Source organism: Lissotriton helveticus, chromosome 11 (assembly GCF_964261635.1).
Source record: "Lissotriton helveticus chromosome 11, aLisHel1.1, whole genome shotgun sequence".
NCBI lineage: Eukaryota > Metazoa > Chordata > Amphibia > Caudata > Salamandridae > Lissotriton > Lissotriton helveticus.
This window is the reverse complement of record NC_136072.1, coordinates 38,601,535-38,617,274: the sequence shown is the minus strand read 5'-3', so window position 1 is coordinate 38,617,274 and position 15,740 is coordinate 38,601,535. Positions and strand designations below refer to the sequence as shown.

At 43.5% G+C, this 15,740-nt stretch overlaps 17 non-coding genes across 17 annotated transcripts; all 17 read left to right on the top strand.

Annotated features, from left to right (window-relative positions):
* Positions 1-219: 219 nt before the first annotated feature.
* Positions 220-291, top strand: TRNAM-CAU (transfer RNA methionine (anticodon CAU)). Its single transcript has one exon. It is a non-coding gene; the product is annotated as a tRNA-Met (tRNA).
* A 548-nt stretch (positions 292-839) lies between these two features.
* On the top strand, positions 840-911 carry TRNAG-UCC (transfer RNA glycine (anticodon UCC)). Its single transcript has one exon. It is a non-coding gene; the product is annotated as a tRNA-Gly (tRNA).
* A 1,249-nt stretch (positions 912-2,160) lies between these two features.
* On the top strand, positions 2,161-2,232 carry TRNAG-CCC (transfer RNA glycine (anticodon CCC)). Its single transcript has one exon. It is a non-coding gene; the product is annotated as a tRNA-Gly (tRNA).
* An 877-nt stretch (positions 2,233-3,109) lies between these two features.
* Positions 3,110-3,181, top strand: TRNAM-CAU (transfer RNA methionine (anticodon CAU)). The gene has a single exon. It is a non-coding gene; the product is annotated as a tRNA-Met (tRNA).
* A 548-nt stretch (positions 3,182-3,729) lies between these two features.
* TRNAG-UCC (transfer RNA glycine (anticodon UCC)) lies at positions 3,730-3,801 on the top strand. The gene has a single exon. It is a non-coding gene; the product is annotated as a tRNA-Gly (tRNA).
* A 1,249-nt stretch (positions 3,802-5,050) lies between these two features.
* TRNAG-CCC (transfer RNA glycine (anticodon CCC)) lies at positions 5,051-5,122 on the top strand. The gene has a single exon. It is a non-coding gene; the product is annotated as a tRNA-Gly (tRNA).
* Positions 5,123-5,999: 877 nt separating this feature from the next.
* Positions 6,000-6,071, top strand: TRNAM-CAU (transfer RNA methionine (anticodon CAU)). The gene has a single exon. It is a non-coding gene; the product is annotated as a tRNA-Met (tRNA).
* Positions 6,072-6,619: 548 nt separating this feature from the next.
* TRNAG-UCC (transfer RNA glycine (anticodon UCC)) lies at positions 6,620-6,691 on the top strand. The gene has a single exon. It is a non-coding gene; the product is annotated as a tRNA-Gly (tRNA).
* Positions 6,692-7,940: 1,249 nt separating this feature from the next.
* On the top strand, positions 7,941-8,012 carry TRNAG-CCC (transfer RNA glycine (anticodon CCC)). The gene has a single exon. It is a non-coding gene; the product is annotated as a tRNA-Gly (tRNA).
* Positions 8,013-8,889: 877 nt separating this feature from the next.
* TRNAM-CAU (transfer RNA methionine (anticodon CAU)) lies at positions 8,890-8,961 on the top strand. Its single transcript has one exon. It is a non-coding gene; the product is annotated as a tRNA-Met (tRNA).
* Positions 8,962-9,509: 548 nt separating this feature from the next.
* TRNAG-UCC (transfer RNA glycine (anticodon UCC)) lies at positions 9,510-9,581 on the top strand. Its single transcript has one exon. It is a non-coding gene; the product is annotated as a tRNA-Gly (tRNA).
* A 1,249-nt stretch (positions 9,582-10,830) lies between these two features.
* Positions 10,831-10,902, top strand: TRNAG-CCC (transfer RNA glycine (anticodon CCC)). Its single transcript has one exon. It is a non-coding gene; the product is annotated as a tRNA-Gly (tRNA).
* Positions 10,903-11,779: 877 nt separating this feature from the next.
* TRNAM-CAU (transfer RNA methionine (anticodon CAU)) lies at positions 11,780-11,851 on the top strand. The gene has a single exon. It is a non-coding gene; the product is annotated as a tRNA-Met (tRNA).
* Positions 11,852-12,399: 548 nt separating this feature from the next.
* TRNAG-UCC (transfer RNA glycine (anticodon UCC)) lies at positions 12,400-12,471 on the top strand. Its single transcript has one exon. It is a non-coding gene; the product is annotated as a tRNA-Gly (tRNA).
* A 1,249-nt stretch (positions 12,472-13,720) lies between these two features.
* Positions 13,721-13,792, top strand: TRNAG-CCC (transfer RNA glycine (anticodon CCC)). Its single transcript has one exon. It is a non-coding gene; the product is annotated as a tRNA-Gly (tRNA).
* Positions 13,793-14,669: 877 nt separating this feature from the next.
* Positions 14,670-14,741, top strand: TRNAM-CAU (transfer RNA methionine (anticodon CAU)). The gene has a single exon. It is a non-coding gene; the product is annotated as a tRNA-Met (tRNA).
* Positions 14,742-15,289: 548 nt separating this feature from the next.
* On the top strand, positions 15,290-15,361 carry TRNAG-UCC (transfer RNA glycine (anticodon UCC)). Its single transcript has one exon. It is a non-coding gene; the product is annotated as a tRNA-Gly (tRNA).
* Positions 15,362-15,740: the final 379 nt, after the last annotated feature.

The window sequence follows — 15,740 nt, the reverse complement described above, 5'->3', positions numbered from 1 at the left end:
GAGGGTTCAAGAGCTGCTGTCTTGATAAAGGTTTGAAACGGCTAGTGCCTGAGAGTGTCTGACTTTCAGTTATGACTGATTGTGAGAGGGGAAGATGAAGTTTTTCTATACCCAGCATGCCTTGCGATATACTTAGGCAAATGAGGTGAGAGCCCGACCAATCCCATGCTACTCTGCTGAATGCTCCTCATCTGCATAAAGAGAACACTTTCCCAAAGCAGCAGAGTGGCGCAGCGGAAGCGTGCTGGGCCCATAACCCAGAGGTCGATGGATCGAAACCATCCTCTGCTAGTTTTGCTTGATTTTTCTTCCAAGGACCAAGCTGTCATTTTAAGGCTGCCAGCAAGGAAAAGCGCAAGCTTGTGCCAGCTATGGTAGAAACGACTTCTAAACTATCTGTGTCTGCTGAAATACAAGAGAGGGATCGTCAAAGGGATCCACCCTGTACCTTGAAAGTAAAGACACACAATAATAAGCATAAATGACTGGTGGGACCTTCAAACACTTTTCTGGGCATGCTTTGAATATCATTCTTCCCTTTTTGTTCTGCTCTTATCTATCTCCTGGGCATTTCCTGGAATGTTCTCTCTTTCTTTCCCCTGCTTTGCTTCCCATGCTGCCTCTATATGTTCATATCCATTATTTGTACTGCTGCTTACCATTCTTCTCTTCTTCACAGCTTTGTCCTTGGTTTCAATCCCAGTTCCTTACAATCTGCTAAAACCTTTCTACTGCTTCTCATGTTGGTATCTAAACCAAATGCACCATTGAAGCTGGTGCAAGATAGACATTGAACTCAGGGTCGTAATGTTGAGAACCGAGATTGCACAGATCAGAGGGCGTTGGTGGTATAGTGGTGAGCATAGCTGCCTTCCAAGCAGTTGACCCGGGTTCGATTCCCAGCCAACGCAGTACCAATTCTTATATATTCTGCAATCAGGATATATTTTAATGCAACATGTCACAAAATGGAAATATCATGAACAGATTAATCAGCCATTATATAAAAAATAAACAAATATGTAGGCAAGCATCTCGATCGCCCCTTCTGCTATACTCATTGTCCTACTATATGATAAGTTTCATAAAGCAGAGTCACCACTCACATGAGCTGGTAATAAATATGTTACAGTGGGAAGACAATGAACGGGCTGAGGCCCGACCACACATTATAACTAAAGCATCTCTATGTTAAAAAGCATTCCTAGGTAATGTCTAGCCTCTGAAAAAAATATGTAAAATCCATCGATAAATCTGGCAAAAGTCCCCAATATTTTGGGCATACTTGTGCTCTCACCTGAATGTAGCGCCACCTTGTAGGCGCCGAAGGTAACTGCGGCTCACAAAATGTTTTATCAGAAGGCAAGTTGAGAGGAATCCAAGAGGCAGATGTCCTTGGAAAGAGCCTCTGACTGCAGCAGGAAGGATGAATGCTTCAAATTTGCACAGTTTCCTGCCCATCGTCCTCTCACGTCCCGAACGCCCACGTCACTCCCCTGAATGCTCCTCATCTGCATAAAGAGAACACTCTGAAAAAGGAGCAGAGTGGCGCAGCGGAAGCGTGCTGGGCCCATAACCCAGAGGTTGATGGATCGAAACCATCCTCTGCTAATTTTGCTTGATTTTTCTTCCAAGGACCAAGCTGTCATTTCCACGCTGCCGGAAAGGAAAAGCGCAAGCTTGTGCCAGCTAAGTGATATAAGACTTCTCAACTATCTGTGTCTGCTGAAATACAAGAGAGGGAGTGTCAAAGGATCCACCCTGTACTTTGAAAGTAAAGACACACAATAATAAGCATACATGACTGGTGGGACCTTCAAACACTTTTCTGTGCAGGCTTTGAATTTCATTCTTCCCTTTTTGTTCTGCTCTTATCTATCTCCTGGGCATTTCATGGAATGTTCTCTCTTTCTCTTCCCTGCTTTGCTTCCCTTGCTGCCTCTATATGTTATATATATATTAATTGTACTGCTGCTTTCCATTCTTCTCTTCTGCACAGCTTTGTCCTTGGTTTTAATCCCCAGTTCCTTACCCTCTGCAAATAACGTTCTACTGCTTTTCATGTTGGTATCTAAACCAAATGCACCATTGAAGCAGGTGCAAGATAGTCATTGATCTCTGAGTCATAATATTTAGAACCGAGAGCGCAAATGTCAGAGGGCGTTGGTGGTATAGTGGTGAGCATAACTGCTTCCCAAGCAGTTGACCCGGGTTCGATTCCCGGCCAACGCAATGCAAATACTTATATATTCTGCAAGCAGGATATATTTTAATGCAACATGTCACAAAATGGAAATATCATGAACAGATTAATCAGCCATTATATAAAAAATAAACAAATATGTAGGCAAGCATCTCGATCGCCCCTTCTGCTACATTCATTGACCTAATATATGATAAGTTTCATAAAGCAGAGTCACCACTCACATGTGCTGGTAATAAATATGTTACAGTGGGCAGACATTATAACTCTAGCATCTCTATGTTAGAAAGCATTTCTAGGCAATATCTAGCCTCTGAAAAAAATATACAAGATCCACCGATAAATCTGTCAAAAGTCCTTAACATTTTGTGCATACTTGTGCTCTCACCTGCATGTAGCGCCACCTTGTAGCTGTCGAAGGTAACTGCGGCTCACAAAATGTTTTATCAGAAGGCAAGTTGAGAGGAATCCAAGAGGCAGATGTCCATGGAAAGAGCGTCTCACTGCAGCAGGAAGGTTGGATGATTCAAATTTGCATAGTTTCCTGTCCAACGTCCACAACGCTCCCAAACGCTCCCAAACGCTCAAAAGCCTCACACCGGGCAAGCCCTCACCGGGTAGATCTCTGGCACCCAGGTAAAGCCAAATCCTGAGCATGCTAGCGCTAGTATCACAGAGAGAGATATAGAGGGTTCAAGAGCTGCTGTCTTGATAAAGGTTTGAAACGGCTAGTGCCTGAGAGTGTCTGACTTTCAGTTATGACTGATTGTGAGAGGGGAAGATGAAGTTTTTCTATACCCAGCATGCCTTGCGATATACTTAGGCAAATGAGGTGAGAGCCCGACCAATCCCATGCTACTCTGCTGAATGCTCCTCATCTGCATAAAGAGAACACTTTCCCAAAGCAGCAGAGTGGCGCAGCGGAAGCGTGCTGGGCCCATAACCCAGAGGTCGATGGATCGAAACCATCCTCTGCTAGTTTTGCTTGATTTTTCTTCCAAGGACCAAGCTGTCATTTTAAGGCTGCCAGCAAGGAAAAGCGCAAGCTTGTGCCAGCTATGGTAGAAACGACTTCTAAACTATCTGTGTCTGCTGAAATACAAGAGAGGGATCGTCAAAGGGATCCACCCTGTACCTTGAAAGTAAAGACACACAATAATAAGCATAAATGACTGGTGGGACCTTCAAACACTTTTCTGGGCATGCTTTGAATATCATTCTTCCCTTTTTGTTCTGCTCTTATCTATCTCCTGGGCATTTCCTGGAATGTTCTCTCTTTCTTTCCCCTGCTTTGCTTCCCATGCTGCCTCTATATGTTCATATCCATTATTTGTACTGCTGCTTACCATTCTTCTCTTCTTCACAGCTTTGTCCTTGGTTTCAATCCCAGTTCCTTACAATCTGCTAAAACCTTTCTACTGCTTCTCATGTTGGTATCTAAACCAAATGCACCATTGAAGCTGGTGCAAGATAGACATTGAACTCAGGGTCGTAATGTTGAGAACCGAGATTGCACAGATCAGAGGGCGTTGGTGGTATAGTGGTGAGCATAGCTGCCTTCCAAGCAGTTGACCCGGGTTCGATTCCCGGCCAACGCAGTACCAATTCTTATATATTCTGCAATCAGGATATATTTTAATGCAACATGTCACAAAATGGAAATATCATGAACAGATTAATCAGCCATTATATAAAAAATAAACAAATATGTAGGCAAGCATCTCGATCGCCCCTTCTGCTATACTCATTGTCCTACTATATGATAAGTTTCATAAAGCAGAGTCACCACTCACATGAGCTGGTAATAAATATGTTACAGTGGGAAGACAATGAACGGGCTGAGGCCCGACCACACATTATAACTAAAGCATCTCTATGTTAAAAAGCATTCCTAGGTAATGTCTAGCCTCTGAAAAAAATATGTAAAATCCATCGATAAATCTGGCAAAAGTCCCCAATATTTTGGGCATACTTGTGCTCTCACCTGAATGTAGCGCCACCTTGTAGGCGCCGAAGGTAACTGCGGCTCACAAAATGTTTTATCAGAAGGCAAGTTGAGAGGAATCCAAGAGGCAGATGTCCTTGGAAAGAGCCTCTGACTGCAGCAGGAAGGATGAATGCTTCAAATTTGCACAGTTTCCTGCCCATCGTCCTCTCACGTCCCGAACGCCCACGTCACTCCCCTGAATGCTCCTCATCTGCATAAAGAGAACACTCTGAAAAAGGAGCAGAGTGGCGCAGCGGAAGCGTGCTGGGCCCATAACCCAGAGGTTGATGGATCGAAACCATCCTCTGCTAATTTTGCTTGATTTTTCTTCCAAGGACCAAGCTGTCATTTCCACGCTGCCGGAAAGGAAAAGCGCAAGCTTGTGCCAGCTAAGTGATATAAGACTTCTCAACTATCTGTGTCTGCTGAAATACAAGAGAGGGAGTGTCAAAGGATCCACCCTGTACTTTGAAAGTAAAGACACACAATAATAAGCATACATGACTGGTGGGACCTTCAAACACTTTTCTGTGCAGGCTTTGAATTTCATTCTTCCCTTTTTGTTCTGCTCTTATCTATCTCCTGGGCATTTCATGGAATGTTCTCTCTTTCTCTTCCCTGCTTTGCTTCCCTTGCTGCCTCTATATGTTATATATATATTAATTGTACTGCTGCTTTCCATTCTTCTCTTCTGCACAGCTTTGTCCTTGGTTTTAATCCCCAGTTCCTTACCCTCTGCAAATAACGTTCTACTGCTTTTCATGTTGGTATCTAAACCAAATGCACCATTGAAGCAGGTGCAAGATAGTCATTGATCTCTGAGTCATAATATTTAGAACCGAGAGCGCAAATGTCAGAGGGCGTTGGTGGTATAGTGGTGAGCATAGCTGCTTCCCAAGCAGTTGACCCGGGTTCGATTCCCGGCCAACGCAATGCAAATACTTATATATTCTGCAAGCAGGATATATTTTAATGCAACATGTCACAAAATGGAAATATCATGAACAGATTAATCAGCCATTATATAAAAAATAAACAAATATGTAGGCAAGCATCTCGATCGCCCCTTCTGCTACATTCATTGACCTAATATATGATAAGTTTCATAAAGCAGAGTCACCACTCACATGTGCTGGTAATAAATATGTTACAGTGGGCAGACATTATAACTCTAGCATCTCTATGTAAGAAAGCATTTCTAGGCAATATCTAGCCTCTGAAAAAAATATACAAGATCCACCGATAAATCTGTCAAAAGTCCTTAACATTTTGTGCATACTTGTGCTCTCACCTGCATGTAGCGCCACCTTGTAGCTGTCGAAGGTAACTGCGGCTCACAAAATGTTTTATCAGAAGGCAAGTTGAGAGGAATCCAAGAGGCAGATGTCCATGGAAAGAGCGTCTCACTGCAGCAGGAAGGTTGGATGATTCAAATTTGCATAGTTTCCTGTCCAACGTCCACAACGCTCCCAAACGCTCCCAAACGCTCAAAAGCCTCACACCGGGCAAGCCCTCACCGGGTAGATCTCTGGCACCCAGGTAAAGCCAAATCCTGAGCATGCTAGCGCTAGTATCACAGAGAGAGATATAGAGGGTTCAAGAGCTGCTGTCTTGATAAAGGTTTGAAACGGCTAGTGCCTGAGAGTGTCTGACTTTCAGTTATGACTGATTGTGAGAGGGGAAGATGAAGTTTTTCTATACCCAGCATGCCTTGCGATATACTTAGGCAAATGAGGTGAGAGCCCGACCAATCCCATGCTACTCTGCTGAATGCTCCTCATCTGCATAAAGAGAACACTTTCCCAAAGCAGCAGAGTGGCGCAGCGGAAGCGTGCTGGGCCCATAACCCAGAGGTCGATGGATCGAAACCATCCTCTGCTAGTTTTGCTTGATTTTTCTTCCAAGGACCAAGCTGTCATTTTAAGGCTGCCAGCAAGGAAAAGCGCAAGCTTGTGCCAGCTATGGTAGAAACGACTTCTGAACTATCTGTGTCTGCTGAAATACAAGAGAGGGATCGTCAAAGGGATCCACCCTGTACCTTGAAAGTAAAGACACACAATAATAAGCATAAATGACTGGTGGGACCTTCAAACACTTTTCTGGGCATGCTTTGAATATCATTCTTCCCTTTTTGTTCTGCTCTTATCTATCTCCTGGGCATTTCCTGGAATGTTCTCTCTTTCTTTCCCCTGCTTTGCTTCCCATGCTGCCTCTATATGTTCATATCCATTATTTGTACTGCTGCTTACCATTCTTCTCTTCTTCACAGCTTTGTCCTTGGTTTCAATCCCAGTTCCTTACAATCTGCTAAAACCTTTCTACTGCTTCTCATGTTGGTATCTAAACCAAATGCACCATTGAAGCTGGTGCAAGATAGACATTGAACTCAGGGTCGTAATGTTGAGAACCGAGATTGCACAGATCAGAGGGCGTTGGTGGTATAGTGGTGAGCATAGCTGCCTTCCAAGCAGTTGACCCGGGTTCGATTCCCGGCCAACGCAGTACCAATTCTTATATATTCTGCAATCAGGATATATTTTAATGCAACATGTCACAAAATGGAAATATCATGAACAGATTAATCAGCCATTATATAAAAAATAAACAAATATGTAGGCAAGCATCTCGATCGCCCCTTCTGCTATACTCATTGTCCTACTATATGATAAGTTTCATAAAGCAGAGTCACCACTCACATGAGCTGGTAATAAATATGTTACAGTGGGAAGACAATGAACGGGCTGAGGCCCGACCACACATTATAACTAAAGCATCTCTATGTTAAAAAGCATTCCTAGGTAATGTCTAGCCTCTGAAAAAAATATGTAAAATCCATCGATAAATCTGGCAAAAGTCCCCAATATTTTGGGCATACTTGTGCTCTCACCTGAATGTAGCGCCACCTTGTAGGCGCCGAAGGTAACTGCGGCTCACAAAATGTTTTATCAGAAGGCAAGTTGAGAGGAATCCAAGAGGCAGATGTCCTTGGAAAGAGCCTCTGACTGCAGCAGGAAGGATGAATGCTTCAAATTTGCACAGTTTCCTGCCCATCGTCCTCTCACGTCCCGAACGCCCACGTCACTCCCCTGAATGCTCCTCATCTGCATAAAGAGAACACTCTGAAAAAGGAGCAGAGTGGCGCAGCGGAAGCGTGCTGGGCCCATAACCCAGAGGTTGATGGATCGAAACCATCCTCTGCTAATTTTGCTTGATTTTTCTTCCAAGGACCAAGCTGTCATTTCCACGCTGCCGGAAAGGAAAAGCGCAAGCTTGTGCCAGCTAAGTGATATAAGACTTCTCAACTATCTGTGTCTGCTGAAATACAAGAGAGGGAGTGTCAAAGGATCCACCCTGTACTTTGAAAGTAAAGACACACAATAATAAGCATACATGACTGGTGGGACCTTCAAACACTTTTCTGTGCAGGCTTTGAATTTCATTCTTCCCTTTTTGTTCTGCTCTTATCTATCTCCTGGGCATTTCATGGAATGTTCTCTCTTTCTCTTCCCTGCTTTGCTTCCCTTGCTGCCTCTATATGTTATATATATATTAATTGTACTGCTGCTTTCCATTCTTCTCTTCTGCACAGCTTTGTCCTTGGTTTTAATCCCCAGTTCCTTACCCTCTGCAAATAACGTTCTACTGCTTTTCATGTTGGTATCTAAACCAAATGCACCATTGAAGCAGGTGCAAGATAGTCATTGATCTCTGAGTCATAATATTTAGAACCGAGAGCGCAAATGTCAGAGGGCGTTGGTGGTATAGTGGTGAGCATAGCTGCTTCCCAAGCAGTTGACCCGGGTTCGATTCCCGGCCAACGCAATGCAAATACTTATATATTCTGCAAGCAGGATATATTTTAATGCAACATGTCACAAAATGGAAATATCATGAACAGATTAATCAGCCATTATATAAAAAATAAACAAATATGTAGGCAAGCATCTCGATCGCCCCTTCTGCTACATTCATTGACCTAATATATGATAAGTTTCATAAAGCAGAGTCACCACTCACATGTGCTGGTAATAAATATGTTACAGTGGGCAGACATTATAACTCTAGCATCTCTATGTAAGAAAGCATTTCTAGGCAATATCTAGCCTCTGAAAAAAATATACAAGATCCACCGATAAATCTGTCAAAAGTCCTTAACATTTTGTGCATACTTGTGCTCTCACCTGCATGTAGCGCCACCTTGTAGCTGTCGAAGGTAACTGCGGCTCACAAAATGTTTTATCAGAAGGCAAGTTGAGAGGAATCCAAGAGGCAGATGTCCATGGAAAGAGCGTCTCACTGCAGCAGGAAGGTTGGATGATTCAAATTTGCATAGTTTCCTGTCCAACGTCCACAACGCTCCCAAACGCTCCCAAACGCTCAAAAGCCTCACACCGGGCAAGCCCTCACCGGGTAGATCTCTGGCACCCAGGTAAAGCCAAATCCTGAGCATGCTAGCGCTAGTATCACAGAGAGAGATATAGAGGGTTCAAGAGCTGCTGTCTTGATAAAGGTTTGAAACGGCTAGTGCCTGAGAGTGTCTGACTTTCAGTTATGACTGATTGTGAGAGGGGAAGATGAAGTTTTTCTATACCCAGCATGCCTTGCGATATACTTAGGCAAATGAGGTGAGAGCCCGACCAATCCCATGCTACTCTGCTGAATGCTCCTCATCTGCATAAAGAGAACACTTTCCCAAAGCAGCAGAGTGGCGCAGCGGAAGCGTGCTGGGCCCATAACCCAGAGGTCGATGGATCGAAACCATCCTCTGCTAGTTTTGCTTGATTTTTCTTCCAAGGACCAAGCTGTCATTTTAAGGCTGCCAGCAAGGAAAAGCGCAAGCTTGTGCCAGCTATGGTAGAAACGACTTCTGAACTATCTGTGTCTGCTGAAATACAAGAGAGGGATCGTCAAAGGGATCCACCCTGTACCTTGAAAGTAAAGACACACAATAATAAGCATAAATGACTGGTGGGACCTTCAAACACTTTTCTGGGCATGCTTTGAATATCATTCTTCCCTTTTTGTTCTGCTCTTATCTATCTCCTGGGCATTTCCTGGAATGTTCTCTCTTTCTTTCCCCTGCTTTGCTTCCCATGCTGCCTCTATATGTTCATATCCATTATTTGTACTGCTGCTTACCATTCTTCTCTTCTTCACAGCTTTGTCCTTGGTTTCAATCCCAGTTCCTTACAATCTGCTAAAACCTTTCTACTGCTTCTCATGTTGGTATCTAAACCAAATGCACCATTGAAGCTGGTGCAAGATAGACATTGAACTCAGGGTCGTAATGTTGAGAACCGAGATTGCACAGATCAGAGGGCATTGGTGGTATAGTGGTGAGCATAGCTGCCTTCCAAGCAGTTGACCCGGGTTCGATTCCCGGCCAACGCAGTACCAATTCTTATATATTCTGCAATCAGGATATATTTTAATGCAACATGTCACAAAATGGAAATATCATGAACAGATTAATCAGCCATTATATAAAAAATAAACAAATATGTAGGCAAGCATCTCGATCGCCCCTTCTGCTATACTCATTGTCCTACTATATGATAAGTTTCATAAAGCAGAGTCACCACTCACATGAGCTGGTAATAAATATGTTACAGTGGGAAGACAATGAACGGGCTGAGGCCCGACCACACATTATAACTAAAGCATCTCTATGTTAAAAAGCATTCCTAGGTAATGTCTAGCCTCTGAAAAAAATATGTAAAATCCATCGATAAATCTGGCAAAAGTCCCCAATATTTTGGGCATACTTGTGCTCTCACCTGAATGTAGCGCCACCTTGTAGGCGCCGAAGGTAACTGCGGCTCACAAAATGTTTTATCAGAAGGCAAGTTGAGAGGAATCCAAGAGGCAGATGTCCTTGGAAAGAGCCTCTGACTGCAGCAGGAAGGATGAATGCTTCAAATTTGCACAGTTTCCTGCCCATCGTCCTCTCACGTCCCGAACGCCCACGTCACTCCCCTGAATGCTCCTCATCTGCATAAAGAGAACACTCTGAAAAAGGAGCAGAGTGGCGCAGCGGAAGCGTGCTGGGCCCATAACCCAGAGGTTGATGGATCGAAACCATCCTCTGCTAATTTTGCTTGATTTTTCTTCCAAGGACCAAGCTGTCATTTCCACGCTGCCGGAAAGGAAAAGCGCAAGCTTGTGCCAGCTAAGTGATATAAGACTTCTCAACTATCTGTGTCTGCTGAAATACAAGAGAGGGAGTGTCAAAGGATCCACCCTGTACTTTGAAAGTAAAGACACACAATAATAAGCATACATGACTGGTGGGACCTTCAAACACTTTTCTGTGCAGGCTTTGAATTTCATTCTTCCCTTTTTGTTCTGCTCTTATCTATCTCCTGGGCATTTCATGGAATGTTCTCTCTTTCTCTTCCCTGCTTTGCTTCCCTTGCTGCCTCTATATGTTATATATATATTAATTGTACTGCTGCTTTCCATTCTTCTCTTCTGCACAGCTTTGTCCTTGGTTTTAATCCCCAGTTCCTTACCCTCTGCAAATAACGTTCTACTGCTTTTCATGTTGGTATCTAAACCAAATGCACCATTGAAGCAGGTGCAAGATAGTCATTGATCTCTGAGTCATAATATTTAGAACCGAGAGCGCAAATGTCAGAGGGCGTTGGTGGTATAGTGGTGAGCATAGCTGCTTCCCAAGCAGTTGACCCGGGTTCGATTCCCGGCCAACGCAATGCAAATACTTATATATTCTGCAAGCAGGATATATTTTAATGCAACATGTCACAAAATGGAAATATCATGAACAGATTAATCAGCCATTATATAAAAAATAAACAAATATGTAGGCAAGCATCTCGATCGCCCCTTCTGCTACATTCATTGACCTAATATATGATAAGTTTCATAAAGCAGAGTCACCACTCACATGTGCTGGTAATAAATATGTTACAGTGGGCAGACATTATAACTCTAGCATCTCTATGTAAGAAAGCATTTCTAGGCAATATCTAGCCTCTGAAAAAAATATACAAGATCCACCGATAAATCTGTCAAAAGTCCTTAACATTTTGTGCATACTTGTGCTCTCACCTGCATGTAGCGCCACCTTGTAGCTGTCGAAGGTAACTGCGGCTCACAAAATGTTTTATCAGAAGGCAAGTTGAGAGGAATCCAAGAGGCAGATGTCCATGGAAAGAGCGTCTCACTGCAGCAGGAAGGTTGGATGATTCAAATTTGCATAGTTTCCTGTCCAACGTCCACAACGCTCCCAAACGCTCCCAAACGCTCAAAAGCCTCACACCGGGCAAGCCCTCACCGGGTAGATCTCTGGCACCCAGGTAAAGCCAAATCCTGAGCATGCTAGCGCTAGTATCACAGAGAGAGATATAGAGGGTTCAAGAGCTGCTGTCTTGATAAAGGTTTGAAACGGCTAGTGCCTGAGAGTGTCTGACTTTCAGTTATGACTGATTGTGAGAGGGGAAGATGAAGTTTTTCTATACCCAGCATGCCTTGCGATATACTTAGGCAAATGAGGTGAGAGCCCGACCAATCCCATGCTACTCTGCTGAATGCTCCTCATCTGCATAAAGAGAACACTTTCCCAAAGCAGCAGAGTGGCGCAGCGGAAGCGTGCTGGGCCCATAACCCAGAGGTCGATGGATCGAAACCATCCTCTGCTAGTTTTGCTTGATTTTTCTTCCAAGGACCAAGCTGTCATTTTAAGGCTGCCAGCAAGGAAAAGCGCAAGCTTGTGCCAGCTATGGTAGAAACGACTTCTAAACTATCTGTGTCTGCTGAAATACAAGAGAGGGATCGTCAAAGGGATCCACCCTGTACCTTGAAAGTAAAGACACACAATAATAAGCATAAATGACTGGTGGGACCTTCAAACACTTTTCTGGGCATGCTTTGAATATCATTCTTCCCTTTTTGTTCTGCTCTTATCTATCTCCTGGGCATTTCCTGGAATGTTCTCTCTTTCTTTCCCCTGCTTTGCTTCCCATGCTGCCTCTATATGTTCATATCCATTATTTGTACTGCTGCTTACCATTCTTCTCTTCTTCACAGCTTTGTCCTTGGTTTCAATCCCAGTTCCTTACAATCTGCTAAAACCTTTCTACTGCTTCTCATGTTGGTATCTAAACCAAATGCACCATTGAAGCTGGTGCAAGATAGACATTGAACTCAGGGTCGTAATGTTGAGAACCGAGATTGCACAGATCAGAGGGCGTTGGTGGTATAGTGGTGAGCATAGCTGCCTTCCAAGCAGTTGACCCGGGTTCGATTCCCGGCCAACGCAGTACCAATTCTTATATATTCTGCAATCAGGATATATTTTAATGCAACATGTCACAAAATGGAAATATCATGAACAGATTAATCAGCCATTATATAAAAAATAAACAAATATGTAGGCAAGCATCTCGATCGCCCCTTCTGCTATACTCATTGTCCTACTATATGATAAGTTTCATAAAGCAGAGTCACCACTCACATGAGCTGGTAATAAATATGTTACAGTGGGAAGACAATGAACGGGCTGAGGCCCGACCACACATTATAACTAAAGCATCTCTATGTTAAAAAGCATTCCTAGGTAATGTCTAGCCTCTGAAAAAAATATGTAAAATCCATCGATAAATCTGGCAAAAGTCCCCAATATTTTGGGCATACTTGTGCTCTCACCTGAATGTAGCGCCACCTTGTAGGCGCCGAAGGTAACTGCGGCTCACAAAATGTTTTATCAGAAGGCAAGTTGAGAGGAATCCAAGAGGCAGATGTCCTTGGAAAGAGCCTCTGACTGCAGCAGGAAGGATGAATGCTTCAAATTTGCACAGTTTCCTGCCCATCGTCCTCTCACGTCCCGAACGCCCACGTCACTCCCCTGAATGCTCCTCATCTGCATAAAGAGAACACTCTGAAAAAGGAGCAGAGTGGCGCAGCGGAAGCGTGCTGGGCCCATAACCCAGAGGTTGATGGATCGAAACCATCCTCTGCTAATTTTGCTTGATTTTTCTTCCAAGGACCAAGCTGTCATTTCCACGCTGCCGGAAAGGAAAAGCGCAAGCTTGTGCCAGCTAAGTGATATAAGACTTCTCAACTATCTGTGTCTGCTGAAATACAAGAGAGGGAGTGTCAAAGGATCCACCCTGTACTTTGAAAGTAAAGACACACAATAATAAGCATACATGACTGGTGGGACCTTCAAACACTTTTCTGTGCAGGCTTTGAATTTCATTCTTCCCTTTTTGTTCTGCTCTTATCTATCTCCTGGGCATTTCATGGAATGTTCTCTCTTTCTCTTCCCTGCTTTGCTTCCCTTGCTGCCTCTATATGTTATATATATATTAATTGTACTGCTGCTTTCCATTCTTCTCTTCTGCACAGCTTTGTCCTTGGTTTTAATCCCCAGTTCCTTACCCTCTGCAAATAACGTTCTACTGCTTTTCATGTTGGTATCTAAACCAAATGCACCATTGAAGCAGGTGCAAGATAGTCATTGATCTCTGAGTCATAATATTTAGAACCGAGAGCGCAAATGTCAGAGGGCGTTGGTGGTATAGTGGTGAGCATAGCTGCTTCCCAAGCAGTTGACCCGGGTTCGATTCCCGGCCAACGCAATGCAAATACTTATATATTCTGCAAGCAGGATATATTTTAATGCAACATGTCACAAAATGGAAATATCATGAACAGATTAATCAGCCATTATATAAAAAATAAACAAATATGTAGGCAAGCATCTCGATCGCCCCTTCTGCTACATTCATTGACCTAATATATGATAAGTTTCATAAAGCAGAGTCACCACTCACATGTGCTGGTAATAAATATGTTACAGTGGGCAGACATTATAACTCTAGCATCTCTATGTTAGAAAGCATTTCTAGGCAATATCTAGCCTCTGAAAAAAATATACAAGATCCACCGATAAATCTGTCAAAAGTCCTTAACATTTTGTGCATACTTGTGCTCTCACCTGCATGTAGCGCCACCTTGTAGCTGTCGAAGGTAACTGCGGCTCACAAAATGTTTTATCAGAAGGCAAGTTGAGAGGAATCCAAGAGGCAGATGTCCATGGAAAGAGCGTCTCACTGCAGCAGGAAGGTTGGATGATTCAAATTTGCATAGTTTCCTGTCCAACGTCCACAACGCTCCCAAACGCTCCCAAACGCTCAAAAGCCTCACACCGGGCAAGCCCTCACCGGGTAGATCTCTGGCACCCAGGTAAAGCCAAATCCTGAGCATGCTAGCGCTAGTATCACAGAGAGAGATATAGAGGGTTCAAGAGCTGCTGTCTTGATAAAGGTTTGAAACGGCTAGTGCCTGAGAGTGTCTGACTTTCAGTTATGACTGATTGTGAGAGGGGAAGATGAAGTTTTTCTATACCCAGCATGCCTTGCGATATACTTAGGCAAATGAGGTGAGAGCCCGACCAATCCCATGCTACTCTGCTGAATGCTCCTCATCTGCATAAAGAGAACACTTTCCCAAAGCAGCAGAGTGGCGCAGCGGAAGCGTGCTGGGCCCATAACCCAGAGGTCGATGGATCGAAACCATCCTCTGCTAGTTTTGCTTCATTTTTCTTCCAAGGACCAAGCTGTCATTTTAAGGCTGCCAGCAAGGAAAAGCGCAAGCTTGTGCCAGCTATGGTAGAAACGACTTCTAAACTATCTGTGTCTGCTGAAATACAAGAGAGGGATCGTCAAAGGGATCCACCCTGTACCTTGAAAGTAAAGACACACAATAATAAGCATAAATGACTGGTGGGACCTTCAAACACTTTTCTGGGCATGCTTTGAATATCATTCTTCCCTTTTTGTTCTGCTCTTATCTATCTCCTGGGCATTTCCTGGAATGTTCTCTCTTTCTTTCCCCTGCTTTGCTTCCCATGCTGCCTCTATATGTTCATATCCATTATTTGTACTGCTGCTTACCATTCTTCTCTTCTTCACAGCTTTGTCCTTGGTTTCAATCCCAGTTCCTTACAATCTGCTAAAACCTTTCTACTGCTTCTCATGTTGGTATCTAAACCAAATGCACCATTGAAGCTGGTGCAAGATAGACATTGAACTCAGGGTCGTAATGTTGAGAACCGAGATTGCACAGATCAGAGGGCGTTGGTGGTATAGTGGTGAGCATAGCTGCCTTCCAAGCAGTTGACCCGGGTTCGATTCCCGGCCAACGCAGTACCAATTCTTATATATTCTGCAATCAGGATATATTTTAATGCAACATGTCACAAAATGGAAATATCATGAACAGATTAATCAGCCATTATATAAAAAATAAACAAATATGTAGGCAAGCATCTCGATCGCCCCTTCTGCTATACTCATTGTCCTACTATATGATAAGTTTCATAAAGCAGAGTCACCACTCACATGAGCTGGTAATAAATATGTTACAGTGGGAAGACAATGAACGGGCTGAGGCCCGACCACACATTATAACTAAAGCATCTCTATGTTAAAAAGCATTCCTAGGTAATGTCTAGCCTCTGAAAAAAATATGTAAAATCCATCGATAAATCTGGCAAAAGTCCCCAATATTTTGGGCATACTTGTG